The sequence below is a fragment of the Lissotriton vulgaris genome, unplaced genomic scaffold, assembly GCF_964263255.1.
Source record: "Lissotriton vulgaris unplaced genomic scaffold, aLisVul1.2 SCAFFOLD_721, whole genome shotgun sequence".
Lineage (NCBI taxonomy): Eukaryota > Metazoa > Chordata > Amphibia > Caudata > Salamandridae > Lissotriton > Lissotriton vulgaris.
This window is the reverse complement of record NW_028246456.1, coordinates 890,428-918,294: the sequence shown is the minus strand read 5'-3', so window position 1 is coordinate 918,294 and position 27,867 is coordinate 890,428. Positions and strand designations below refer to the sequence as shown.

Here is a 27,867-nt window from a genome sequence, read left to right as displayed (position 1 = left end):
TACACGCGATCTGTCTAGTCAAATTATTTGCAAATATGCTGGCAAAATTCTATATAAAAGTGAGATCTGGTAGTATGTAGCTGGTTCAGTTCCCAAATGGAGCACACTCAAATGGGTATTAGCTAAGAATATTGTACAAATATAAACAAGATTATAAATATAAAATAGTAATAAATAGGTTCACTTGTAGATATATTTTTTGGTCTGTACTCTCACTGTATTTCCTGCAGGGCAGCAGAAGGTTTACCAAGGAAGATTCTGGATTATTCCCCATTATGAAAAATGTCAAACATAGTTAATCTGTTTTAAGGCTCAATATTTTAAATCCTACAATAAACATGAAGCACCATACACTGTCCTGCAGACTTTTTTTTAACGGATCATAGTCTTTCCAGAAGTCTTACACCGTGTGCCTGGATACAAGTCCAAGTGCAGACACATTTTAAAATGCACAGGTATATGCTCTAAATAAAAAAGAAGTGCGTTTAGGTGTGCATGTTTTACCCACACAGCAGAAGGATGACCTAAACGAAAGAGACTGCAGTATCACCCAGTGATAAAAGTAAAAAATAAATAAAAATACTCTTTTGAAGAACCAGTGTCTTGAATTCTAAACTGCTTCGTAGACACTTCAAAAATAAGGATAAAGTGTACTGCAAGTCCTTCTTAATGGTTGTGCAGAGCTCTCTATTAATTGGCAGAGATTCTTCGAGAGAATTGTAGAGTGGGCACAGGTAAACATGAAACCGAAGAAGACTTGCCCAAAACAAATACTGGAATGTACTGAATAAATGAAGCTCACCTTTTATAATAAGTGTGTACATGAGTGCATGTTTTCTGCAGAGTGCAACGCCCTATGTGTTACACAATCCATTGTACTCTGGACAGGAGAAAGGAGAGATTGCCTGAATAAGAAAAAAATTGCTAAGGAATTTGGGTATACAAATATACTTGAGACTTATTAGGAAACATTTTTAAATGGTTTCCCCTTCTGCTGTGCGCACGGAAGCCATACACTCTATTCAATAGCTTTGTGCACAAAAACTCTATATTCTTAAGATCTTTGTGTACATAAGCAATACTATTCAGTAAAGGGTGAGAGGGTAACTGGTAAAGCCGTAGCTCTCAATGGTGTAGCACTGTGAAAAACGTTTGTAAAGATGCCCATTGCTGACTTATGTTCAATAGTTTAAAAAGACTGTACACAAACTCCACTTCTCCCAAGGCATGCCTTTTGGACCTGTAATGGTAATGATGTACATTTGTTGAAGTATCGACACTGAAGTGTCGCCGGGATACTCTTGCAGGTAGTGCGCTGTAGAGATACACATAACATAAAAAGATTGTATTTGACCCTGTGCTGTCAAAAGGAAAAGAGAAAATGGAACTTTAAGAAATGTAAAGATTTATAAGTTGCACTTGGTAAACAAGCAAGCTGTAGTGCTTATAGAAAGATATATTTTAAGTGGCCTATTGTTTGCATTGATGTAGAAGCTGCTGGAGGAAGGAGTAATGCATTTTTTTTAGCAACAAGTTTTGGGTTGAGATATGTTCACGAGAAATGTGAACGAGTTCCGTAGGACAGCCCTACACCAACTAGAGACCTGCGCCTAGGCTTTAATGTAAGGCCCTGTGAGCGTTAGCCCAATAGTAATCCCCACACCCCTCAGCCCTCCCACTATCTCCCTAGGAGGCTAGTAATTGCTGTATTTGTTCCGTCAGGTTTGTGTCTGCGAGCGGTCTGCTTCTCTGTGGGAGATATGGCGACAGTGGTTGTGTGGGCATCCAGACCCACAACTTGAAGGGAACCCATATTCCAACATTTGAAATCTTAAAATGTGATAGTTAATGTTACTTTTGAACAAAGTTCTTTGCCAGCGGTGATTTTGTGTTTTTTAAACTTAAGTTTGATCCCTGTTCATTCAATCAGGACTAGGCTTTTATTTCAGTGATCTCTAGTAAAGTCTCTATGGACATTTATTATCATAGATTTGTTTTTTGCTCTCATGTTGCATAATGTACATGTTTTTATCTTTTTTCCTGTAAATGGGTGGCACACCAACCCTTCTCAATGCATAGGTACAGTTTGTACAATTTAGGCAGCACATGTTTCCTATTAGTGGATTTAGCAATCTTTGTTGTCATCAATCGTTGATTTACATTTGAATCCTAGATCCCTCCCATTTCCAAAATCTATCGTGGTTATTTTACTTATGTTTGTGTTGTCTTCAGTTCATTTCTAATATCTGTTTATTCTGATCTGATTGGTCTCAGAGTTTTATCACATATATTGGACATCATTTTTTTCTTTTTTTGATATGGGTTTAGGCAATACCTCCTTGATTTTACTACCACTATACGTATAATATTCGTACTTATAGGGGCGGTTGCCACCTCTCTTAATCCATTGGTCTGTTACTGTGTAATTCAATCTTTTTTCTTCACCTACTACAGGATACAGGATGGGGCAGTTGACCAGTCCACTGATCTATTAGCTAACTTCACATTGGGTGACTGGATTCACTCATTTCTCAAGAAGAACATCCACACACAAAGTAGTTCCCTTAAGTGACAGGGACGTCTATGGCAATGTGTGCTTTTTCGGACCCAAAAATATTTTGGCTTGTAGCATATCCTCTTCCCTAGCTATAAAGATTTGCAAAAACCATGACAAACTGTGACAGAAGAAAACGAGCATTGTTAAAGTCAAAAGGGCTGTGACGAATCCCCTTTTCTGATCCATTAGTCTCATACAACCTTCCATACTTGCCAGTATTTCTTCTAGACCTGGTAGTTAAATTAAAGCTCGATCTCAGAAGGGGTGACCACTGTTAAGCTGCAATTAAGTATGTCTCATGTTGAAGTCTGCGATCAGCATTATATTTCTAGTTTTTGTTGAGAAAACTTTGCATACCCTTGAAGTTAAAAGTACTGTTTGAAAACCACAAATGAATTCACTCACTTTGGAGTGCATGCTCAAAATATGTCTAGATAGCTACAACTGGATTGTTTCAATTGTATGTATTTTTTAGTTTTCTGTAGCTAATTAGGTCATTGACGAGTCACTTCAGAGCGTATCTGCCCTACAATGATATCTCAACATGTGCGGGGGAATTAGTTTGAAGCCCCTTATTAATGTCTTTAGAGAACCCTTGGTGCTCATTGTAATCATCTTAGGGTACCTTTGAGATCTGGCCAATATAGCAGTGTATTGGTACTTTTTGGGATGTGAGAATTTGGAGGTTGACTCCTCGTATATTTATGGTGTGTTCAACATCTATGGGCAATGGACTTAGACACTTTCTTCCATGTTTTAATTGCCTACTGCTGTTTTTTCGTGAGCTAAAGTTGGGATCTAGAGGTCTGGGCCATGGATGCCTTTCTCTCAGACTTTAAGATTTCTGTGCTCATGCCTTCCTCCCTTTTCCCCTCTGATTCTACAAGGCTCTTCAGTTGTGCTCTTTTCCTATTTATCCCATCTTGTTTTCAAAAGCTTGGTTCTTTCATCTTCTGGAGTTGGCAGTGGATTTCTGTCTATTCTTCCTAAGTTTAATGTTCTTCTTTAAAAGTCTGGATGGTCCTTACCATGAAGTGGTCTTTGAAGTTTAGTGGTAGTTCTTCACTTGGAGAATCTTTTGGGATCCTTGCAATAAGTGGAGCTTCTGAGACTTGCTGCTGACTTGGTCACCAGGTAATGATTCACAGGAACTAGACATGCCTAGGAGTCTTCACATTCTATACAGGGAGCAAGAGTAATAAATAAGACAACCAGCACACCTTCCCATTCTACCATAATGTTAATTCAAAATAATGTTCATTAAACGGATCATTCAATTGTAGAGCCTAAATTATTAAGTTCAGTGGTGTGAGTGTTGATGAGGTAAAGTTTGCATCCCCTTACTGCTTTCCCTACTTCCCTTGCAAATTTTCTTTCAGATCGGCTTGTTTAAGGTTTGTGCTAAAGGACCAGCCTTATTTATTCCTTGGTGATTGCGGCCCCTCTGTACTCTACCATGTTGTTTCTGTTGGTAAAGACCCATTGATATGCATCATAAAACGGTCAATTTCTCCAAGAAACCTCCTTCTCCCTATTGTCTTTCACTTGGTGTGCATCTCTGTTGTGTAATCTCGTAAATCTGCTCTTTTTTATCTTGCAGAAGATTCTCAGATGTTCGTGCTCTTTCTGACTTAGACCTTCAATTTGGTCCAATGTGGCTTCTGTTTGATCTTGTACCTCTACCTTCCATTGGGTCATCACTTTAACATTGCCCCCTGTCTGAAGTAATATGCATCTGGGACAATCCCCCTTAGATAACATACCCCTGACCACCTCCATGATATCCTTCAGGAATCCTGATAAGCAAATCTCACTGGGGACTTGTTACCTGAATCCAGTGGACTACATGGCTGGCAGATTCCTGCAAGGGCTCCAAACTTGTTTACTGTACCATCTCATTGTCTTGATCTAGACATGAGATTTTCCTAGCTTTAGCAAAAAGGAAACCTAAAAGTTTAGTAAAGACTATGAAAGAAGTGTATTTTAATTAACCAAGGAATCTAAACTATTTACATTAGAATGAAACCAGAAGAAAAAAACCAATGAGCATAACATTAGAAGATTTGGGATGGCCAAAGCATGGAATAGTAAACCATATTCTTTAGTATATGGTAAAAAAAAAACTCTTAATGGAACCTTCCAATAAAGAACAGCTCTGCAGTTCTTATGTGAAGAACCTTGGATTGGTGGGTGAGAGATTCATCCAGAAAAGGTGAGTTTTCTCAAAAAAAAGACTGAGTTTGGTGCGAATAGGAAGGACGTTTCACACTTATAGCTACTCCTGAGATGGATCGCCTCATTGCTTGTAGTGTTTTGGGGTCTCCAGGTGGATTCTTTGCTTTTCAAATTCGGTTTTGCTTTAGATGTAGTCTATAGATTGAACAAAACAGGAAGGATATTCAGATGTAAATATGTACAACAAAGAAGGGAGAGGAGAGATGAAGTGGATTCGGTCTCCCCGGACACAATTATTTAAACAAAAAAAATCTACACAAGGATATTGTTGGGGTGAACTCTACAATGGTGGGGAGCACACAGTGTTCTTTAAATACCAGTCGCACACCAAAAGGATCCTTGGTGTCATGCTTCATCATTGGGGTCTTCGCACCCCTCTACGGAATGCGGCGTGCTACTAACCGACGATTACGTGGGAGCACTTTATATTTAGGCTATGTGTGGTGTGTCAAGGGGTTTGGATGTTAAGTGAGTGGTGGGTTCGAAAAAAGTGAATATTAAAGTACCTGGCATGTAATGTCTAAACGTTTTAATGGGCCTCCGTGCTGATACTGTTAAAAAGGGTGAAGTCTAGGTATTTTGTATATTAATTTACAACACCTCATGTGTGCGTCGACCTGTTTCGAAGCTAGGCTTCTTCAGGACGGGGTGCACAGATCCCCACCTTACTCACGTTGTGGTGTCACTAGGCGTAACTATAAAACCCAGTTCTGATTAATTCAGGCTAATATGTGCCTACTTCTTTATTTACAGATATCTGCAATGTATACCTGAAAGAAATGTGGGAAACTGAAGAACACAAAAAGAAGCATATGGCATTACAATAGTGAAATATCCAACATGCTGGTTCAGTGACCTAGAAAAAAGTGAGGGCAGCACTGTCTAGACAAAATGTCATTCTATTCCTGAGGTGCCCTGTAAAAAAAGAGACTAACACAAGACACACACACACACACACATGTAACATGAAACACACGCTCTATTTGAATATCCTTTTAGATGATGATATGCTGTGGGATATAAATATATCAATGTGGTTCAAAGTCAAAAGATCAATTTATAGTGCATACTTGCTGCCAAACTAATGGTTAGCATCATGAGCCTTCAGGACGGGGGGTTGTAGTGTTTAATAGCATCCTGGAAAGAAGCAGGTGAAATCATAGTCCAGCTTGCCCTTGTATTAGTCACGTAGCGAAAGATGACCCTGTGATCTATCTCGGCTAAGCCGTACTCACTAAATCAGGAGAATCCCTGTGCTTGACTGCCCCATACCGATGCTCCGTCGATAATGTGAGTGGCCTGGTTGTGTACCTTTAAGTACACCCTTCAGTTACCGTTAATTGGTGAAAACCGGGAAAACCGGGGGGCCATACAAGGTATTTCCGGGTTTGGATCGCCCTCGCTCTGCTCGATAGTACGCATTGCACGTCTGAGCTTTGGGAAACTCAGTAGTGGACCGTGGTCGCGCATGCTCAGAATGAGCTGCGGCGCGTAAGTTACCGACAGATCTTCTTCTTTCTCCTGCCTTTCTCCTTAGTCCTGTATTTTTATGGTAAATAAACTGTGTGAACAGCATGCCGTTAGTCAGTACAGCTTGTAGATATTGCTCATTAACAACGGGTAGCGCAAGGGTAAAGGGGCGGTTGTTTGCACATATCGGACCTTTTACAGGTAATCCTTCGTGACACCAGTTTTTCAAGTTATAAGACATAGTTTAGGCCACAAACCCATTGAGTTAGGGCAGTGATAAATACACATGTACCAATTATCCGCTCCTCAGTATGACACGCAAATATATGGGTTCTGCTCCCATTTTTTGGGCAGGGGTGGTACATCCTTCATTTATCTATAGGGTGTCAAAAAACCATGCATCAAGGCCACTCAGTCCAACCTGAATTCCCTATGGGCACTGTATACAGTCACAATGTGCTTTGTAAACTTTCTTTCTTTTCTTTTATCCTCTTTATTTCGACATGAATGTCATAAAAGAGGTCACAATGCATCGACAATAAAATTTCTACTGGAATCATTACAATTTTGCATAAAAAAGACCAGAAATACATCGTGCCAATAAAACTATTTCATCAAACTAAAATAGAAAAGCATTATAAACAGTTAAAAAGAAAGTCTACTCAAATTCCCTACCCTCGCTAATAACCTTCCGGGACCCTGAAGCTATACAACTGGATCTCATTTTACCATAAATTTCCTTCTCATGTTCCACATATTAGCTAAAAATGTGGTTACAGCAAAAACAATTACTGGAGATAAATCAGTTTTTAATATTCGGTACGGCTGGAAACACTGCCTAATCCCCAAGTTTTTGCAAATTGGAACAATCCAGTTCTTCCTGGGTGTCCGATATGCCGGGCAGAAGAACAATACATGCAGTTCATTTTCTAGCTTTGCAGTGCAGGCTGCACAATTTTTAGAAGTAGGTGGGGACCAACGGCTAGTAAGGGCTCTAATTGGCAGAGAGTCGTGTCTCCATTGGAGATACAACTTCCTTAAACCAGTAGGACTGATATCATCAAGAACGGTCTCAATTTTGTAATAGTCTTTCCTTGCTAAGAATGTGTTCGACAGTGTCCCTGTTTGGGCATTCAATAAGCAGTCAGCCAGATTGTGATCATAGTACAAGTTAACCAGCTCTTTACGGGATATGCTTCTACAAGCTTGTTCCGGGTTAATCCACAGTAGGGGGCAGCCTAGCCTCTCAAATTCCTGCCTTATATATTTTAACCAGGGAAGTTTCCATGCATTCGGGAGATTTAACAGCTCCGCCAGTTGTTGCCTGTAAGTGGCGAGTTCTGGGGTTACCCAGAGTCGCCTCCAAAAAGTTAAAGGCTTAAGGCCCAATTCCTCTTTTAATGATCTCAGTCCCAGATCAAGCCTTAGGGGGAGCAGAGGTGTACTTATAGACCAAGATACCAAGTGCCTAAGGAACTTGTTTTCCGTGACGGTAATTACAGGGGCACACTGGTGACCCCACAGCTCGCCACCATAAATTACCGCTCCACGGGCCTGCATTTTATAAATTTCAAGAGGTGGGCCAATAGGTTTTAGCGTGGATTTATTTAGCAATTTAAGAATGCCCCCCGCCTTTTGAGAGCGCTTTAGTTGAGATTTAATCTGGTGTTGAACCCAGGTAATGTTTTCATTGAGAGTCAGACCCAGATACTCGAACGTCTGCACTCTTTCAAGCCGAACACCTCCTATAGCAGGGTTTGGGCGTGATGTTTTCGGAGGATTAAAAATCATGAATTTCTTTTTAAATGTATTTATTTCCAGCCCCTGGTCGTGGCAAAAGGTGACAAAGCCATCCAAGACTCGCTGAATACCCATTGGATTCTTAAAGAGTAACAGGGTATCATCTGCGAACATAATCGCAGAGATCCCCGACCTAGCGAGCCTTGGGGCATCTCTATTGGGGACCGCGTTCAGATGGGGGATTACTTCGTTGACGTAGAGGCAAAACAGGGTAGGCGCCAGGACGCAACCCTGCCTTACCCCCCTGCCAACGGAGAAGCTAGATGACAAATTGCCTTCTCTCCCGCACCTGACCCTCGCGAAATTCTGGGTATGAAGTCTTATTATGTTTAAAAGGGGGGCCGGTATGCCTAAGTCCCCTAGAACGCTCCAGAGTTTCCGACGTGGGACCGGATCGAAGCCCGCACGAAGGTCTACGAAAACAGTGTATAATGACCCGCCATCTACCTTAACCGTTTTCCAGAAGAGCGTAGTTAGTCTGAAAATCTGGTCTGTGGTGGATACGTTCTTCCTAAAGCCCGCCTGATACAGGCTTAAAATTTCAGAGTCCTCTATCCAGTCCAAGAGGCGGTCCAAAATCAGCCTTGCAAAAAGTTTCTGAGATACATCTATTAGGCTGATTGGCCTGTAGTTGGCTGGGACCAGAGGCGACCCCTTCTTAAATATAGGGACCAACTCTGCTCCCAGCCAAGTACTTCGGACCATCATACCGCCAAGGATTGCGTTAAAAATTGTTAATAGATAGGGAGCCCAGATCCCGGGTTCATGTTTATAAAGGTCGCACAGAACCTTATCCAACCCGGGGGGCTTTACCCCCAGGGAGCTTAGATATAGCAGCCCGGACCTCGCCTAAAGTGAACCTAATCTCTGGTGAGCCAGGGACAAAACTGTTCAATATATCACCTGGAAGGGGCTCCATATGGGGATTGTCCCCCTTGTAGAGTGTACTAAAGTGTTCCTCCCATACCTCAGCTGCAATGTTCGGCCCTACTGCCAGCTCTGGTTGCACCAAACCAGTGCTCACAATCTGTCAGAACTTCCGTGCATCTTTAACCGCTAAGGCTGATGTTAACTTCGCCCAGTTTTCATTCCCCCACTCGATCTTAGCATTGTGGATTAACTGCCGGTGTTCTTGTCTCCTGCGCTTTATAAGTTCCCTGTTATTCTGTTTCAATGCGCCAAGGAGTTCTCTTTTCGCCAATCTGCAGGCCCTGTTATACCAGGTTGGCTTCCTTCCAACCTATACCAATTATCCGCTCCTCAGTACGACACACGAATATATGGGTTCTGCTCCCATTATTTGGTCAGGGGTGGTACATCCTTCATTTATCTATAGGGTGTCAAAAAACCATGCATCAAGGCCACTCAGCCCAACCTGAATTCCCCATGGGCACTGTATAGAGTCACAATGTGCTTTGTAAACACCTTTCCACATAGGAAGATGCAATACCATTTTGCCACTAAAGTGCCACTTTTGGTACGATTAGTATATGTGTATTTATCACTGCCCTAACTCAATGGGTTTGTGGCCTAAATGTGGTCTTATACCTTGAAAAACTAGCGTCACAAAGGATTACCTGTAAAAGGTCCGATATGTGCAAACCACCGCCCCTTTACCCTTGTGCTCCGCGTTGAGCAATATCCATTAGCTGTACTCACTAACGGCATGCTGTTCACTCAGTTTATTTACCATAACAATACCGTACTAAGGTGAAAAGCAGGCAAGAGAAGAATATCTGTGGGTAACTAACGCGCCGCAGCTCATTCTGCGCATGCGCAACCACGGTCCACTACTGTTTTTCCCAAAGCTCAGGCGCGTGATGCATCTTTTCTTTTGCGCATGTGCCAAATGTCAATACTATCCCTTGTATGGCTCCCCGGTTTTCACTAGTTAACGGTAATTGAAGGTTGTACCTAAAGGTTGACAACCAGGCCACTCACATGATCGACGGAGCAGCGGTCGGGGGCAGTCAAGCACAGGGATTCTCCTGCTTTAGTGAGAACGGCATAGCCGAGATTGATCACAGGGTCATCTTTCGCTACGTGAGTAATACAAGGGCAAGCTGGACTATGATTTTGATTGTTTTTGCCTGCTTCTTTCCAGGATGCTATTAAGCACTACAACCCCCCGTCCTGAAGGCTCATGATGTTAACCATTAGTTTGGCAGCAAGAATGCACTATAAATTGATCTTTTGACGTTGAACCACATTGATTTATTTATATCCCAGAGCATATCATCATGTGTAAATGTAAATGTACAGGAATTTATATAGCGCAAATCACCGAGCGGTTTCTAAGCGCTTGCTTAGGGAACCCGTCCTGGTATTCCCCTGTGAGATAACCCCGGCAGGGTATCCGTAAGGTGAAAGCCAGGCATCCCGCCACGAGGGGCCGTAGTGGAGATTAAGCAAGCTATTGCCCAGAGTCGCAGAGTGTGAACCCGTGAATCGAGTAGGCACTGGAGCGAGAATTGTCTAGTCCATGGACATTTTAGGACTCAAGACCCCGCCGAGCCGGGAATTGAACTCTGGTCCCGGGCTGACCTCTGCTTCCAGGTCTGCCTCCTTTAACCAGTGAGCCACACTTCTCCATCTAAAAAGATATTCAAATAGAGCGTGTGTTTTATGTTAGATGTGTGTGCGTGTCTTGTGTTCGTCTCTTTTTTTACAGGGACCTCACAGGAATAGGATGACATATTTTGTCTAGACAGTGCTGCTCTCACTTTTTTCTAGGTCACTGAACCAGCATGTTGGATATTTCACTATTGTATGCCATATGCTCCTTTTTGTGTTCTGTTTCCCACATTTCTTTCAGGTATACATTGCAGATATCTGTAAATAAAGAAGTAGGCACATATTAGCCTGAATTAAACAGAACTGAGTTTTATATTTGCGCCTAGTGACAGCACGACGTGAGTAAGGTGGGGATCTGTGCACCCCGTTCTGAAGAAGAAGCCTAGCTTCGATACATGTTGAGGCACACATGAGGTGTTGTACATTGACATACAAAATACCTCGACTTCACCTTTTTTAACAGTTTTGGCATGGAGGCCCATTAAAACGTTTAGACCTCACATGCCAGGTAATTTTTAATGTTCACTTTTTTTACTTTTTCGAACCCACTACTCACTTAACATTCAAACCCATTCACACACCACACATAGCCTAAATTTAAACTGCTCCCACGTAATCGTCGGTTAGTAGCACGCCGCATTCCGTAGAGGGATGCGAAGACCCGAATGATGAAGCATGACACCAAGGGTCCTTTGGTGTGTGAGGGTTATTTAAAGAACACTGTGTGTTCCCCACCATTGTAGGGACAACCCCAATAACATACATGTGTGGATTCTTTTTGTTTTATTCAGATGCAATGCCTTGTGTGCAAAGTAGTCTTTCTTATATTTGGCCATTGCTTCTAGGGGCAACTCTGAAAGTCGCTGATCTCTGGACTGAATGATGACTGGAGAATGCCTGCCAAAATAAAATTTCTAAAGGCATATCCTGAAATAATTTGGGTATGACCATCAGTTTTTACTCTGCTTGAGGTAATATGGTACTTAAATTCTTTTTAGTTAGTTTAGCTAGAAGGTAGTCTTATTTAATGTGTTTGTGTGAGAATAGAAACGCGGCATTGTCAAGTGTGAGTATTGTATATCTCCCACCTTCCCAACCTCTGAAGAAGTTTGTTCCACACACACCATTGTAGTTTATTTTCCAAGAAATTACATTTTAAAAATACAAATTTGAGAATATTTTTAAACTTTTTTTTTTTTAAAGACAATTTGTACCAGTTTGTATACTAAAAATGAGAACCAATCAGTGGTTATAGTTGCCCAATGCCAAATTGGTCCTCTTACGTGCAAAAAACTTGTTGCAAAAGAAATTAATTTAAAATTTCTTTGAAAGAAACTTATCTTACCAATTCATGTAAAAAAGAAACTAGAACAAGTAAGTGATTGCAAATGCTTAACAGAAAACTTAGCCCAGTAACAAATCCCAGCATCATCTTTGCCCAAGTTATTGATATTTGACGAATCAACACCCCTCAGACCACTTCTTCATTCATATTGTGGGCACTTCCTCTGAAATTAACTGAAGAATCTTATACTAGCAATTGCTATGTAAAAATATTTCATTGAAAATAAAATAGCAAATGCTTCTCAACAAGATCAACTTCATGGTTCTTAAAAATTGGGCGACTTATTTTTTCCTTTTTCTCAAAAAGAATAGACAGTCTTGAGGAGGGCAAGTTGTGCCTTATTTTACTCTTAGTGCAACATGAAAAACAACTTAATGGATGGAATGCTTAAATTATTCTCAGCCACTGGCAGTAGCTCGGGTCACATACCAGTCCATGGAGGATTCCTAAGCCTGCTGAAGGACTTGCAATTTTGTTTTAATATCGCCTCATTTTTATGGGGGGGGGCAGCCTGTACTAGGAAAGTCCCATTCTCTAAGTCACTATGTGGCCTATATGCAGGTTATTGATCTTATTGTATTGTTTTTAAGTCTTTAAGTGTGCTTATTTCCCTTTTTATTGAAACATACTTAGAATTATAGCAGGCCTAGCTATGCGCTGCACTCCTTGCTTACAACTGTTGACTAACTGCCATTTTATGTTTTCATTACTCTGAAGTGATTTTAATTACATTTTTACTGTTGTATCTTTTATGATCAATTGTGTTGAACTGAATAAAGATTTTACTTCAAATCGACTGATTTGCCTATGGCTTGTTCAAATCTGAGGTGGCATGGTGGACAAAAGAACGATGGGTTGGAATGCTACCCCAAGCGATTGGCAGTGGTTAGACTTATTTCAAGCATTCTCTATCACCTTTTGTGTGTTTGTTGTCTACTGCCAGGCCGCAAATGCAGCAGCCATTCTCCATGTTGGGTCAATTCCTATGCAACTTAAAAAAATGATGTTCCAGACACCCCTCCAAATAGGGGAAAACCCCTTCTTACCCCCAAAAATCAATAGTGTGGCACTTTTTGTATTTTTTCATTTTTTTTACTTTCGAGAACACCACAGTACCGAAAACTTTCTGAAATTAACCCAATCCATTCTAAACTGGTCTTTCAGGTTGCTCACATACATCGATAGCTGTGTGTTGACCACACACCAGAATTGTTTAGTTCATGTATGATATTGTCCCTGCAATAGGGCCCTGTTTTAACTAAATGAAAATTGTTTTCGCAATATTAATGGCTAGAATTTTTTATCCCATTTGTAAACTCTTGTGTAACTATTGCACTCTTATTATTCATTAGTTTCTTATGTACCATGTTTAGCATTCTTGTGTGTGAAGGGCAGTCCCTGTCGGACCACCCTGTGGAGTGTCTTATTTTGTGGTCAGATTAAGCTGTCTATGACAGTTATACAGCCTTTAGATAAGACAGTACTTTTTTTGGAAGTTGGTAATTTTTGTGAGTTGGTCAGTGGAAGAGTTTGCTCATTAAGGTTGTTGCTTTGTTTGTGGTATTACAATTTAACGTGCCTCTTTCAGTGAATCTTTGGACTTTAAATAATTGTTACATTTTGATTTATCAGTGTCTTTTATTGCAGATAGTGGTGCACACAAAACTTCGGGACTGGCTTTAGGTGAGCTTTTCAACGCACGTTAAAATTGTCTAGAAATGAACTGTTAATATGTGCATGTCATGCAGAATGTCTAAAATCAATGCAGTGTAATTTTCAGTTACAAATTGCATCTTCAAATGAAGTGGGTAATTTGAAATAAGGTTTTCATCTAATGCTGTTGTCCACTTGCCCTGTATCGTGAAACTGCCTAAAGTGCTCTTGCCAGTGCCTTGTTTTTTTTTTACCTGGCAGAAAGTTTATTTAATGATCTCCAACATCATCCTAATATTTCATCCCACCCCCCTACCCACTGTGATTTACTTTTGCTTAACTAATGCTTTGAAATGTTCCATTGATGAATACTCGACCTGTTGCCAACATCCCTGCTGCTTACCTAGGAGGAAGCAAGTATATGTATGACAACTGGACACTGATTACCCCAATGTTTTGGGAGACTGTTATCCATATATTCAAAAGTATGACCACACCCCAGCAATCTTCCCTCTATTGTTATTGGCATAGAAAAGAGAAAATCTGACGCACACTGAAGGTGTATATTTAGAGTTCGAGGCATGTGGGCTGCTGAATTCATATCTGTGCATAGATCGCCGCCTAGTGTTGGGTCCGGATGATTGCACATTGTTGTCCTGGAAGAGTCTTCGAAGTATCACGAGATAGGTGGCTCCTCCCCTGGACTACAGTGCGCATGGGCATCGCCTCCATCCCCAGATTGTTTTTTTCCGCCATTGGGTTCGGATGTGTTTCGGTTCCCTCTGTCGGAACCGATAGTTGTTCAACTTCTACTCGAGACCAGAAGGTCTTTAGGCTGAGCGTCGATATTGTTGCGTTCGGGTTTCTTATCTGACTCTCAGCTCCGAACTCTTGCTACCCTTCCGCGTGCTTTCGGCGCGGACGGGCCTACACTACACTACACTTCTGCTATGGAGCGAACACCGTTTAAGAAGTGCCCGGTGTGTAACTCCAAATATTCACACCTCGACGTGCACCCCGTGTGCAATACCTGCTTGTCACCGGATCATAACGAAGACAGCTGCATGGCGTGTTAGAAATTCCGGTGCAAGAAAACTCTCAAGATTCGTCGGGCCAATAGGCTCCAGGCCAAGTTCTCGGCTACCGCGGCGCCCCCACCAGACGACATATTCCAAGAATCTGTTGGAGACGAAGACGACGTACAAGGTTCGGAATCTAGTCCCGCGTCCGAAGGGGATGCCTACGACGCGGGTGATGAGGACTTTGACGAAGTCGCCGACGAGGTAGGGGACGACGATCGGGCTATTGCCACCGTAGGGGATAGCTCGGAGGAGGAGCATCCCCAACCAGACTCGGGGGTCAATCCCCTTCATACGGCCCAGGTCGAGGGATCGCCTTCGGGCCTTACCCAAGATCTACTTATAAGTCCTACGTCCCCGCCTCCGGGCCCGGTCACGGACATTTCTGAGGCGCCACTCCCGTTGAAGAAAACGAAAGTGAAGCCATCTGGTCACGCTTCCTCGGTTTCGAAACCGAAAGTGAAAGTTGCGCTAGGGCAGAAGGTTCTGGAGGCGTCAACTTCCAAAAAATTCAAGATGGCCGACTTGAAGAGCCACGCCAAGATGGCCGACCCGAAGCCCTCGGGGTCGGCGTCGAAGGCGACCGACGCGGCAGCGTCGGCGCGAAGGGGGTCGAGGACCCGAAGACGGCTCCGAAGAAGCGTCAGGGCGACGACGCGACCCGGGCACGGCCGGCGCCGGGCCTTTGGGACAAGGCGCGTGAGGTGTCGGCCCCGAAGAAGGTGCCTGCCATCGATCCGACTCCCGACTCGGGGAGATCGCTCGAGCCGGTCAAGCCCTCTCCTGCCTTGACAAAGAAGGTGGCGGAATCCCTGCAGCGAATACGGAAGGACAATGTGGTTCCTGATCAGGACACTGTGGCGCCTAAGCACACGCCGAAGCCTGCGAAGGCGCAAACGCCTATCCGTTTTACCCTGCCGCCAAAGTCGACGCCGAAGGCTTTCGCGCCGAAACATGGCGGGCCCTCGAAGGAGGTATTGACACCGAAAACAGCCTTGGTGGTGTCGAAGCTTCGGCTCCAGCCGCTTGCTGAGGAGGAGCGTCGAGAGGTCATCATCAACGCCAATACTGGGAAACTATCTCTCCTCAAGAGAAAAATCACCACTGAGCCGGTGTTGGAACATTTTCGGATCCCTCTCAAAAATAAGAGGGACTCTGCGGAAACTTCGGCCCCGACAGAACCTATGTCTCCACAAGCCCTAGAACACTTGCCGACGCATTCCGCCGCAGGCGATGCTGACGAGGAAGATGCCGAGTACAACTATCCGGCGTACTCGGACCCGGAGGAGGAGCACGAACCTTGGTCGGCCGGAGGCGACGCGGAGGACCCGCAGTCGGGCCAGGACACGCAGCTTTTTGCGGCCAAAACGTCACCGACGGAGGACTCAGCGGCCTTCAACGCTCTGATCGAGAGAGCTGCGGCTAACCACGATGTCGAGCTGCACTCGGACCCTGTGGATGTGGACTTTTTATTTGACACTTTCTCAGTGGCGGAAAAGTCAGTCAAAACACTGCCAATGCTTAAGGGGGTGCTTAAACACGCAACGGAGGTCTTCAAGGAGCCCACCCGGGCGCGTGTCGTCACCCCTCGCATTGACAAAAAATATAAGGCAGCGCCCTCGGATCCTACATACATCAAGGGACACTTGCCACTGGACTCGTTGGTTGTATCCAACGCTCGGAAGAGGGCGAACTCGCAGACCACTGGTGACGCTCCTCCCCCAGACAAAGAGTCCAAAATCTTCGAGGCCTCAGGGAAACGAATTGCTGCACAGGCAGCTAATATTTGGAGAATCTCAAACACACAGGCCCTACTTGCACGCTATGATAGGGCTCATTACGACACCTTAGAATCACTACTGCAACACTTGCCTGACCAGTACAAGGAGGCAGGGGAAATGCTGATTCAGGAAGGAAAGCTCATCACAAACGCATCCATAAAATGTGCGCTGCATGTGGCCGATACAGCCTCCAGGGCAGTCAACACCAGTGTGTTGCTTAGGCGGCATGCTTGGCTTAGAATTTCAGGGTTCAAGCCCGATATTCAAACGACAATACTGAACCAAACAGTTAATCCTGACCACCTGTTTGGCCCTGAGGTGGATGCGACGCTGGAAAAAATGAAAAAAGATACGGACACTTCCAAGTCTATGGGGGCCCTCCAGTCTCAGCAGTTTCGGAGTGGTTCCTTTCGCCGCTCCAATTCCAGAGGCACCTCAAGGGGTCAGGCATCGCAGTCCACACAGTATTACAAAAGTAACACCCAGACCTCGTACAACAACAAGGGTAGAGGTGGCTACAGAGGCAATAACGTCAAGGGCAGGGGACGTGGAAACAACAGCTCCAGGTCCACCACCGCCAACAAGCAGTGACGCCTTGTCACTGCCCCCCGACCATACAACACCGGTCGGGGGGAGACTCCAGCAGTTCCTGCCCGCGTGGAGATCCATCACCACGGACAGGTGGGTCAAGTCTCTTATCCAGTACGGTTACTGTCTGGAACTTACTTCCATTCCACCAAACATACCCCCAAGGAGCCGTCCTATGTCCGGCGAGCACTTGACCTGGTTGCAGCAGGAAGTTCTAGTCATGCTGCAAAAAGGGGCAATGGAGCTCGTTCCATTGCAGGAAAGGGGAACAGGGGTTTACTCCCTGTATTTCCTAATTCCCAAAAAGGACGGATCCCTCAGGCCCATCCTGGACCTCAGGCCCCTCAACTGGTACATTCTCTCGGAGCACTTCCATATGCTCACGTTGCAGCAAGTTCTCCCTCTGCTTCAGCAGGGGGACTTCCTGGCTACGCTGGATCTGAAAGATGCATATTTTCATATCCCCCTGCATCCTTCCCACAGGAAGTATCTCAGATTCACGATTCAAGACCAGCATTACCAGTTCAGGGTTCTGCCGTTCGGGGTCACCATGGCGCCAAGGGTATTTACAAAGTGCCTAGCGACTGTGGCGGCGCATCTCCGTCGCCAGAACGTCCACGTCTACCCCTAATTGGACGACTGGCTCATTCAAGCAAAGACAGAACAGCAGTGAGTCGACCACGTGTCACGCACCATTCATCTCCTGCACGATCTGGGATTCTCTCTGAACTATCCAAAGTCCCATCTCCAGCCCGCCCACGTGCGACAGTATCTGGGCGCGACAATCAATACTCTGGCTGCCACTGCGCAGCCAATTTCAGTGAGAATCGCCAGTATCCAGACGCTGATCCAACGATTCAGACCTCAGCACTCGCTTCCAGCGAAGGTGTTCATGCAGTTGATAGGCATGATGGCCTCCTGCATCTCCATTGTCCCGCACGCGAGACTACATATGCGTCCGCTTCAGGAGTGCCTTGCACGTCAGTGGACTCAGGCTCATGGGCAACTGACAGACCTAGTGTTGGTGAGCGGTCGGGCATACAACTCTCTGCATTGGTGGAATCCACAAAACCTTTGCAAGGGCCGACCATTCCAAGAGCCTGTGCCACAGATTATCCTGACAACGGACGCCTCTCTCCAGGAATGGGGAGCGCATGTACTCCAGTACACAGTGCAGGGACTCTGGACACTACAGCAAAGGAAGATGCACATCAATGTGTTGGAACTGATGGCAATCTTCATGGCCTTAAAGGCGTTCACAGTACATCTGTGCAACAAAGTCGTGTTGATCCGGACGGACAACATGACGGCCATGTACTACATTCAGAAGCAGGGAGGCACACACTCTCCGCAGCTGTCTCATCTGGCTCAGAGCATGTGGAAGTGGGCCATTCAGAGTAACATCTTCCTCATGGCAGAGCATCTCCCGGGAAAGGACAATCAGATGGCGGATCTGCTCAGCAGGCACAGCCATCAAATGCACGAGTGGGAGATACATCCATCAGTACTCCAACCGTACTTCCAAAAGTGGGGTCATCCAGAGATAGACCTGTTCGCCACAAGGGAGAACGCAAAATGCCAAAGCTTCGCCGCCAGATTCCCACACCCGCAATCACAGGGCAATGCGATGTGGATGAACTGGTCAGGCAGATTTGCGTACGCTTTTCCCCCAGCACCTCTGATACCGCTGGTGGCACGCAAGCTCAGGCAGCACTCGATGACTCTCATCCTGGTTGCTCCAACGTGGGCTCGCCAACCATGGTACACCACGTTTCTGGAACTCTCCGTGGTACCGCATCAAAGGCTTCATCTCACCCCCAGCCTTCTGACGCAGAATCATGGCGACATTCAGCACCCAGACCCGCAGCAGCTCAACCTGGCGATCTGGCTCCTGAAGTCCTAGAGTTTGGCTACCTCAATCTTCCTCCCGATTGCATGAACATCATTTGGGAGGCAAGGAAGCCCACTACTAGAGCTTGTTATGCAGCTAAATGGAAGAGGTTTGTCATCTACTGTGTTAACCACAATATTGACCCGCTAGATGCTTCCATTCAAAACATCATTTGTTACCTGTTTCACCTGTATCAATGCAATTTAGCATACTCTTCCATCCGCATTCACCTGTCTGCTATGGCGGCATACCTCCAGAATAGGCAACACCTGTCACTCTTTAAGGTCCCTGCTATCAAGGCCTTTCTGGAAGGACTCAAAAGGGTCATTCCACCACGGACACCACCAGCTCCGGAATGGAACCTCAATGTGGTTCTTACAAGGCTGATGGGTCCTCCCTTCGAGCCACTGCACTCTTGTGAGCTTCAGTTTCTAACTTGGAAGGTTGCGTTCTTCGTAGCAATTACATCGCTACGGAGGGTTAGCGAGCTGCAGGCGCTCACCATTCAAGAACCTTTCTTCCAGGTGCATGCTAACAGGGTTGTGCTCCGCACTAACCCTAAATTCTTACCCAAGGTTGTATCTCAATTCCACATAAACCAGACAATTGAGTTGCCGGTGTTTTTCCAAAACCCAGAGACTCTGGCGGAGCGGATGCTCCACACCCTTGACGTTAAGAGAGCCTTGATGTACTATGTAGACAGGACAAAAGATTTTCGCAAAACCAAGCAGCTTTTTGTTGCTTTTGCCACACACCACAAGGGAAACGCTATCTCCAAAGCGGGGATCGCTAGGTGGATCGTGAAATGCATTCAGATCTGTTACGCTAAAGCTAAGCGCACTCTCACTATCCCACCGAGGGCCCATTCCACCAGGAAGTTGGGGGCCTCTATGGCTTTCCTAGGTAACATTCCCTTAGAAGATATCTGTAGAGCAGCCACATGGTCTACCACACATACTTTCACTAAACACTACTGTGTAGACGTGCATTCCAAACAGCAGGCAGCTGTTGTTCAGGCTGTTCTCAAAACACTTTTCCAGACTGCTGCAGCTGGCACGGGCGGCCGCCGCTAATGGAGGGACTGCTATGTATTCTATGCACAGATATGAATTCAGCAGCCCACATGCCTCGAACTGCAAATGCTACTTACCAGTATGCATCTGTTCTTGGCATGTAGGGCTGCTGACATTCATATCGCCCGCCCTCCTCCCCGGCGCCTGTAGCAGCTGCAGTATCATTCATATGTATATATATATATATATATATATATATATATATATATATATATATATATATATATATATATATATATATATATATATATATATATATATTCATCACTCACATACTTCACTCCATCTCTGCCAATGGCTAAAAACAATCTGGGGATGGAGGCGATGCCTATGCGCACTGTAGTCCAGGGGAGGAGACACCTATCTCATGATACTTCGAAGACTCTTCCAGGACAACAATGTGCAATCATCCGGACCCAACACTAGGCGGCGATCTATGCACAGATATGAATGTCAGCAGCCCTACATGCCAAGAACAGATGCATACTGGTAAGTAGCATTTGCAATCGAAGACGACATGGTAAAGGTGTAAGGCTGCAAGAAAGGAAGATCGCTGCGGTTTTCAGGTTGTTAGAAGAGGACACTAAAGTGATCAATTAGACCTTAAAAGGTAGTGGCAATGTGGGAAATGATTGAAAAATCCTTGGCATGCCCAGGAATTAACCATGAGCACCTGTTCAGTAGATGGGTGGAATAGAAAAGCATGATTTTCAATGAGAAAGGCATAAAACCGATGTGTAGGCAATTGTGTAGCTTATCATTTAAGGAAATCTTAACTATAAGTTGTAGTTAAACAACTTTTTTTTAACTTATTTTTTTTGGGGGATACACCTAGCAGCAGTAAACAGTACGAGCATATACGTCATATATACAGTATATCATTATGGTTGAAAACCTGTAGGAGGTGCATGCCAGAGCATGTATTATAGTCAAAATGCTATAAGAGCTGCACATCCCTATATTTAGGTAAATAAGCTACAGCGATATGGTGATCAATAAACACGTAACCATTAACAGGAGGAATGAAAAAATTAGGCAGCGGTTGGCAGAGCAGCACTTCTCATATATCTTCTAACAGGGACCTATGTGATTTTACGGCTATATCCATCCCAACTTCTCCTCTGATGGATCTTTAGTGTATTTGATAGCAAAGTACTGAAGACTTGCCCCTATGTATCTCCTGCAGCTTGGCATCCTAGGCCGTAGGGGCGGCTTGCTCATCATCAAAGTATGACCATAGATCTCATCTTCCTGCAGTAAACGATCAGGCTCCCTTGTCACCAAATAAAACCCCTAAAACTCCCATGTCAGCCGGTATTATCCGGGATGTTTGAGTTCCCCCACCACCCCCGTCTGAAGTTAAACAACAAAATATAGTAGTACACCGATTTAGAACCATTACCTTAAGGTTGTACATCCAGTGGCATGGTTTCTGAAAACTAAGCAAGCAAGCAAGCTTGCTGGATGAATATGGAATGATCTGTAATAGTTAGTCAACACTTTTAAAGTCCGGTGACTCTATTAGCCAAAGTCTGAAATGTGGTGTTAGCTGCATGTGTGTTGTAGATGCATACCCTGTACACTTCGCAACGTAAAACAAATCCATGTTGGGTATGTTTAGGAGGCTGGCTTAGTATATGGTGCACGTTTATTAAAGTGAATCAGCTTGCACTAATCCAGACCACCTGTATGTTGATTTTAGGGGTCTTAGACAACCTTAGAAAGTTCTCGAAGTGGTAGTGGTTGAGAGCAACCTTCAGGCTTGGTTCCAGAGAGTGTTAAGCAACTTGTTTTACCAGATTTAATCATGTATTGTAGGTTAAATGAAAGAACCACACAGGGTACTTATAAAAATTTCCATTCATTCTACAACACTCACTAACACATTGGTATATCTCCTACACGTAGATATCAACACAAATACACACAATGCTTCAATTGTAAATAGGTAAGTAAGCACAATGCACAGTGATCTCCTGGGGGAGACCAAACCAGTCCCAATTCGCATTCCCCTTTCTTAGCATATGAAGTCGGGACTTGGACAGGGAGAATCAGAAGAGCTGTAGTCCCGAGGAACCATCCAAGGTAAGTACCCAGGAACTCCACTGAGTCTGTGTGCAGAGTGGAAACACAGCTGCATACTCAATAGAAGTCAACAAGAAAGTCGTGGTTTCAGTTTTGTAGAAGGACCCTTACCAGTGGACTCAGATGAAACTCTGTGGAACCCAGAAGGTTGGAGAGTCACCCCACCCGTGGATACCCCAGGAACCAGGATACCTACACCAGGGAAACCAGGTGCATTGGTGCAAAGTGATGTCTGAAACCGCCATAGACCACAATGGTCGACTTTAGAAAAGATGCTTCTGGTGAAGACTGTGCAAGAGTCCGATGGAATCCAGGGAAGGATTCTTTAAGAGAAAAACCTGCAAGCAGAGGGGACAGAGTCTATACCACTTAGGAGTTGACCAGAAGGCACGGAAGGGCAATGACCACTGATGACGAAATTTGCAGGAGTGATGACGGTGACCTTGTCACTGCAACTGTGAGAACCAGGCGACGCTGAGGAAGACCAGGAGATGTTCTCGAGCCTTCCCACGTTGCGTTGGCAGTTGAGAACCAGGGGGGGTCGGTGTCCGGCAGGAGCACCAACAAGCTTTGGCAGCAGCAACCGATGTGGAAAACGATGAAGGAGCAATGTTGGGGCCAGCAAGGACCAAGGGACTCACCAAGTGCAGGAGAGTCAAAGCAGGCCCTGAGCAGGCAGGGGAGCCCACTGAAGCAAGAGAAGACCCTTGAGAGGACCCACAGGCAAAATGCATCAGACTCGCAAGAGGACCTCTAGCAGCTCACCAAAGAAGGTGGCCCACAGTGCAGAGGATGCAGTGAGGACGAGTTTCTTGGCAGGAAGAGATACTGGAGAATGGAGCTTCTTGCAGCCCAAAGATCTTTGGAATGCAGAGCCAACAATCCGTGGCAATGGTAAGTTGACGCAGTGCAGTGGGGTTTGGTCAGGTCAGGCCTCGAGGGTGTTACAGAACCACCACTTGTGAGGCTGGGCCTTTCGAAGTCCATGTGACGTTAGGAGCAGCAGACCGGTCAGCTTTGTCACAGTGCCTGCAGATGCAGGGGAGTGACTCCTTCGCTCCGAGAGAGATTACATCTGGTGTCCTTGATGCCCACAGGTCTGTTAAAGATTATGGAAAAAGCACAGACACAGACCATGAAGACGACTTGCAGAATAGCTAGACCAGTATCAGCAGGAGTCGTCGGTGATGCAGTCTCGATTCCAGGCGAAGTCCAAGTGTCTAGACAGTCGTAGAGTGATGTGGTTTCAGGCTTGAGTCTTGTCCCCCGATGAATCTGAGGACCCACCCACAGATAAGCCCTTTTATACCCTAAGAAAGAGGTTAGGATGACTCAGCGGTCCCTCCCAGAGGAGGGGCTGGATAGACGGGAGGAGACTTCCATGTCCTTTGTCCAGGTTGGCGCCATAGTGGGCCCCTTTTTCTTCTGTTACCTTCGTTGTCCCTCACTGCCCTTGCCCCTGCGGCCCCGCCCCCTTGACTGTCAACTGCTCATTTGCTGCCCCCCCCCCCCAGCTGTTCCTCCCTCCCACCTCCCCATATATGCCGGCTGCTCCGCTGGCGCGCCAAAGGCGTGCCTAAGGCAAGCTCGTCTGTGCCTGGAACGGCGCCCAGCGCCAGAACCCCTGGCTCCCGCACCCACCACAACAACTGCCGCCACTACGACGTCATCACTCTGCACTCTCTCAACTCCAGACGGAGCCACACCTGCTTCAAGGCCACCCCGAAACGCACACACGGGCCCCTTCACCTGCCGGAACTGCAGCTACACCAGCCTCCGAGCCGATGAACCACCCGCCAAGAAAGACCCCAACCACCTCCGATGCATACTACTGAACACCTGCTCCGCACGCAAGCATGCCGTCGAGCTCTGGGACCTGCTCGACACAACATTCTCGGACATCGCCTTCCAGGCAAAGACCTGGTTTAACGACTCCTCCGCACCTGACCTCGCCAAAGCCATCCCAGATGGCTACAAGATCACCTGCAGAGACTGCACCAACATAGTTGGAGGAGGAATCTCCATCGTCCACAAGAACAGCATCAGGGTCTCGACTAGCACCGACGACGCGCTCAGCACAGCCGAACACATGCATTTCCAGATCCACACAGACCCTAACTCCACCCTCAGAGGCACCCTAGTCTGCCGCCCCCCCCCCGGACCCCGCCCCTAGATCAGCGACTCCATTGACGACTTGATCAGCACGCACGCCCTGACCTCCACCAACTACATCCTCCTTGGAGACCTGAACTTTCACCTTGAGAACAACAACAATTCCACAACCCTGATCAATAACCTCACCAACCTCTGACTGAAGCAACTCGTCGCAACGCCCACCCACTCCGCCGACCACACACTCTACCCCTTCTTCTCCTCAAGCCTGCACGTCTCCGTCAGCAACACCACGGAACTCCTCTGGACCGACCACCGCTGCATCCACTTTGCCTTCCAGAAACCCATCACACACCACCGCACCCAAAAGATCCCCCGCCGCTGCTTGAGCAAAATCACCAAAGACCAACTACACGCAAACCTCACTCTCAGCCCACCCACCGAACCCTCCAACACCGACGACGCTGTCCACCGCCTCAGATGCTGGATCGAGGACTGCACCAACACCCTCGCCCCGCTGAAGAAACCCCCCCACAGAGACATCAGCAAGAGGGCCAGCTGGTTCACCGCAGAACTCCTAGCCTCCAAGCAAGCCTGCCGGAAACTAGAGAAGAAATGGCACAGTGAACCAACTCCCGACAGCCACGCAGCACACAAGGACGCCATCCGCATCCACCTCCACCACCTCATCAGGGCGGCGAAGAGGACCTCCTTCAAAGACCGCCTCGACAACAATGCACACAATAGCAAGGAGCTCTTAAACATCGTGAAGGAACTCTCCAACCCCAGCTCCAACACCAACGACATCCCGCCGTTGCAAGCCCTGTGCGACTCCCTCGCCACCTTCTTCCACCACAAGATAGCAGCCATCCACAACCGCTTCAACACCTAGACATCCCCAACAGACAGCAACACAACAGACTCTGTGCACACCATCGACCACGACCCCCTGCTAGCCTGGGCCAGCGTGAGTATCGATGACACCAAGACCATGCGCACAATCCACTCCGGCTCTCCGTCAGACCCATTCCCGCACCACGTCTTCAACAGAGCAAGCAGCTCCATCACACCCTACCTGTGCAACGTCCTCCATCGAGACTGCGACCTTCCTAGAGATCTGGAAACATGCCGAGATTAACGCCCTACTCAAAAAACCTAAGGCAGACCCAAGAGACCTCAAGAACTCCCGCCCCATCTCTCTGCTCCCCTTCCCGGCCAAGGTCATTGAGAAAACAGTCAACAGACAGCTAACCCGATACCTCGAAGAAAATAGAATCCTGGACCCTTCCCAGTCAGGGTTTCGCAGCAACCACAGCACTGAGACTGCCCTTATCGCCGCCACCGACGACATCAGGACCCTGCTGGACAACGGCAAGACCGCAGCACTCATCCTCCTAAACCTCTTTGCGGCCTTCGACACCATCGGCCACTGCACACTACGCGCACGTCTCCGCACCGCAGGGATCCGAGACAAGGTTCTGGATTGGACCACCTCCTTTCTCCCCGGCAGAACCCAGAGCGTCCGCCAACCCCCATTCCGTTACAAAGCCTCCAAGATTATCTGCGGCGTTCCCCAGGGATCCTCCCTCAGCCCGACGCTGTTTCAATATTTACATGGCCCCGCTCGCACACATAGCCCGACAGCATGACATCAACATAATCTCCTACGCCGACGACACTCAGCGGATCCTCTCGCTCACCAAGTACCCCATCACCGCCAAAGCCAACCTCCACGAAGGGTTGAAGGCCGTCGCCGACTGGATGAAGACCAGCCGTTTGAAGCTGAACTCGGTCAAGACCGACGTCCTCATCCTCTTCTCCAACCCTTCAGCCTGGGACGACTCCTGGTAGCCGACGGCACTGGGGGCAGCCCCAACACCCACTGACCACGCACGCAACCTGGGAATCTTCCTCGACCAACGCTCTCAATGACCAAGCAAGTCAACGCCGTCTCCTCCTCCTGCTTCAACCCCCTCCGATTGCTCCACAAGATCTACAGATTGATCCCGACAGATGCAAGAAAGACAGTCAACCAGGCCCTCGTCAGCAGCAGACTAGACTACGGAAACGCCCTCTACGTGGGAGCCCCAACCAAGCTCCTCAAACGACAACGCATCCAAAACGCCTCGGCATGACCGATCCTCAACGTACCTCGCCACGGCCACATCACCCCCCACCTGGGAAACTTGCACTGGCTCCCCGTCAACAAGAGGATATCCTTCAAGCTCCTCACCCACACAAACAAGGCACACCACGTGACCGGCCTAGCCTACCTCAACAGACTGCTCTCCTTCTACATCCCCAACCGCCACCTACGCTCCACCGACCTCTTACTAGCCACCGTCCCGCGCATCCGAAGAACAACCACCGGTGGGAGATCTTTCTCTCACCTCGCCGCCAAGACATGGAACACCCTCCCACTGAGCCTACGACAGACCCACAAACTGCTGACCTTCAGGAGGATACTCAAGACCTGGCTGTTCAATCAGTAGCGCACTCCCCACCCCACGATATGACACACCAATCCACTGTATAACAATTTACTCCTATGTACGCAATGACAGTCCACTCTAAAATACTCCACTCGATTGTTCAACACTCTGCTTCACTGTACTACACTACCCTCCACTTTGACACTCCAATCTATGACAATCCACAATGCAATTTAAAACGCATTTCTTTTTTTTTAAACAAATTTTTATTGAGTGCATAATAAGCATATATTCTGTAATGCTCGGTCACCCAGAGTCAATCACCATCATCATTAAACAAAGCACAAATGCACTCATTTTCTTTTTTGTTGCAGTAAGGAAGAGGAAAAAATGCAAACCAATTGTGCATCAAACTGGTCCCCCCCCTCCCCGATCCCACCCACAACACCCACCCCCCCTATGCGCTGCTGCCTGCTCTGTTCAAGTAAAGCACCTTCAGTGCACAATACATCTCATGCACCGATAAATACACAGTGTTGCCAAGATTGTCCGGCTAAATCCGAGGCTGGTCTGTAGTGTCCTCTGGTGGTGGGTCTAGCTCCAGTCCGCGATAGTCCGCCCACCTCTTCCAAATCCTATAATGTTTGCGCGGGCATCCCCTGGCCACAAAGACAGGCTGCTCCATCCCCATGCAGAAGTCCATACCCTTTTTCCATGCCACTAGTGAGGGAGCCTGGGGCGCCTTCCACGAGCTCGCAATATCCCTCTTCGCTAATGTTAATCCCAGTAGAAGTAAATGGCGCTTGTACCCATTACCTCCCACCCCAGCCATAACATGTAGCAGAGCCAATTTAGGGTCTCTTTGAAGTACCCAGGCCAGGACTTCGTCCAAACACCGGAGCACCCCTGTCCAGAATCTCTGCAACGCCCTGCATTCCCACACTGTATGTAGTAACGTTCCAACCTCCGTCCCACACCTAAGGCAATCTGGGGACGCAATCAGACCCGCCTTCCACAAGCGCCGCCTAGTATAATATGTGCGGTGTAGGTACCTAAATTGTATGAGTCGCAGGCGCGTTGATATTGCAGCTCCCCTATGGCTCTCCAGTGCCTCCACCCAGTCCTCCTCGTCCAAGTCCCTAACATCTTGTTCCCATGCTGTTCTAAGGTGCTGCAGATCGGTGGAGCAGTG

The 27,867-nt window shown here is 46.6% G+C and overlaps 1 protein-coding gene across 5 annotated transcripts in view; it reads left to right on the top strand.

The window, feature by feature from the left end:
• Nucleotides 1–27,867, top strand: part of CYRIB (CYFIP related Rac1 interactor B) — a 259,856-nt gene that overhangs the window by 11,145 nt on the left and 220,844 nt on the right. For 3 of the 5 annotated variants that reach the window (XM_086949380.1, XM_086949382.1, XM_086949384.1), the window contains exon 2: nucleotides 13,629–13,664. The gene's annotated coding sequence lies outside the window, so the exon portion shown is untranslated. Of the gene's footprint in view, nucleotides 1–13,613; nucleotides 13,665–27,867 lie in introns of all 5 variants that reach the window. The other 2 variants (XM_086949381.1, XM_086949383.1) reach the window with 1 other exon arrangement.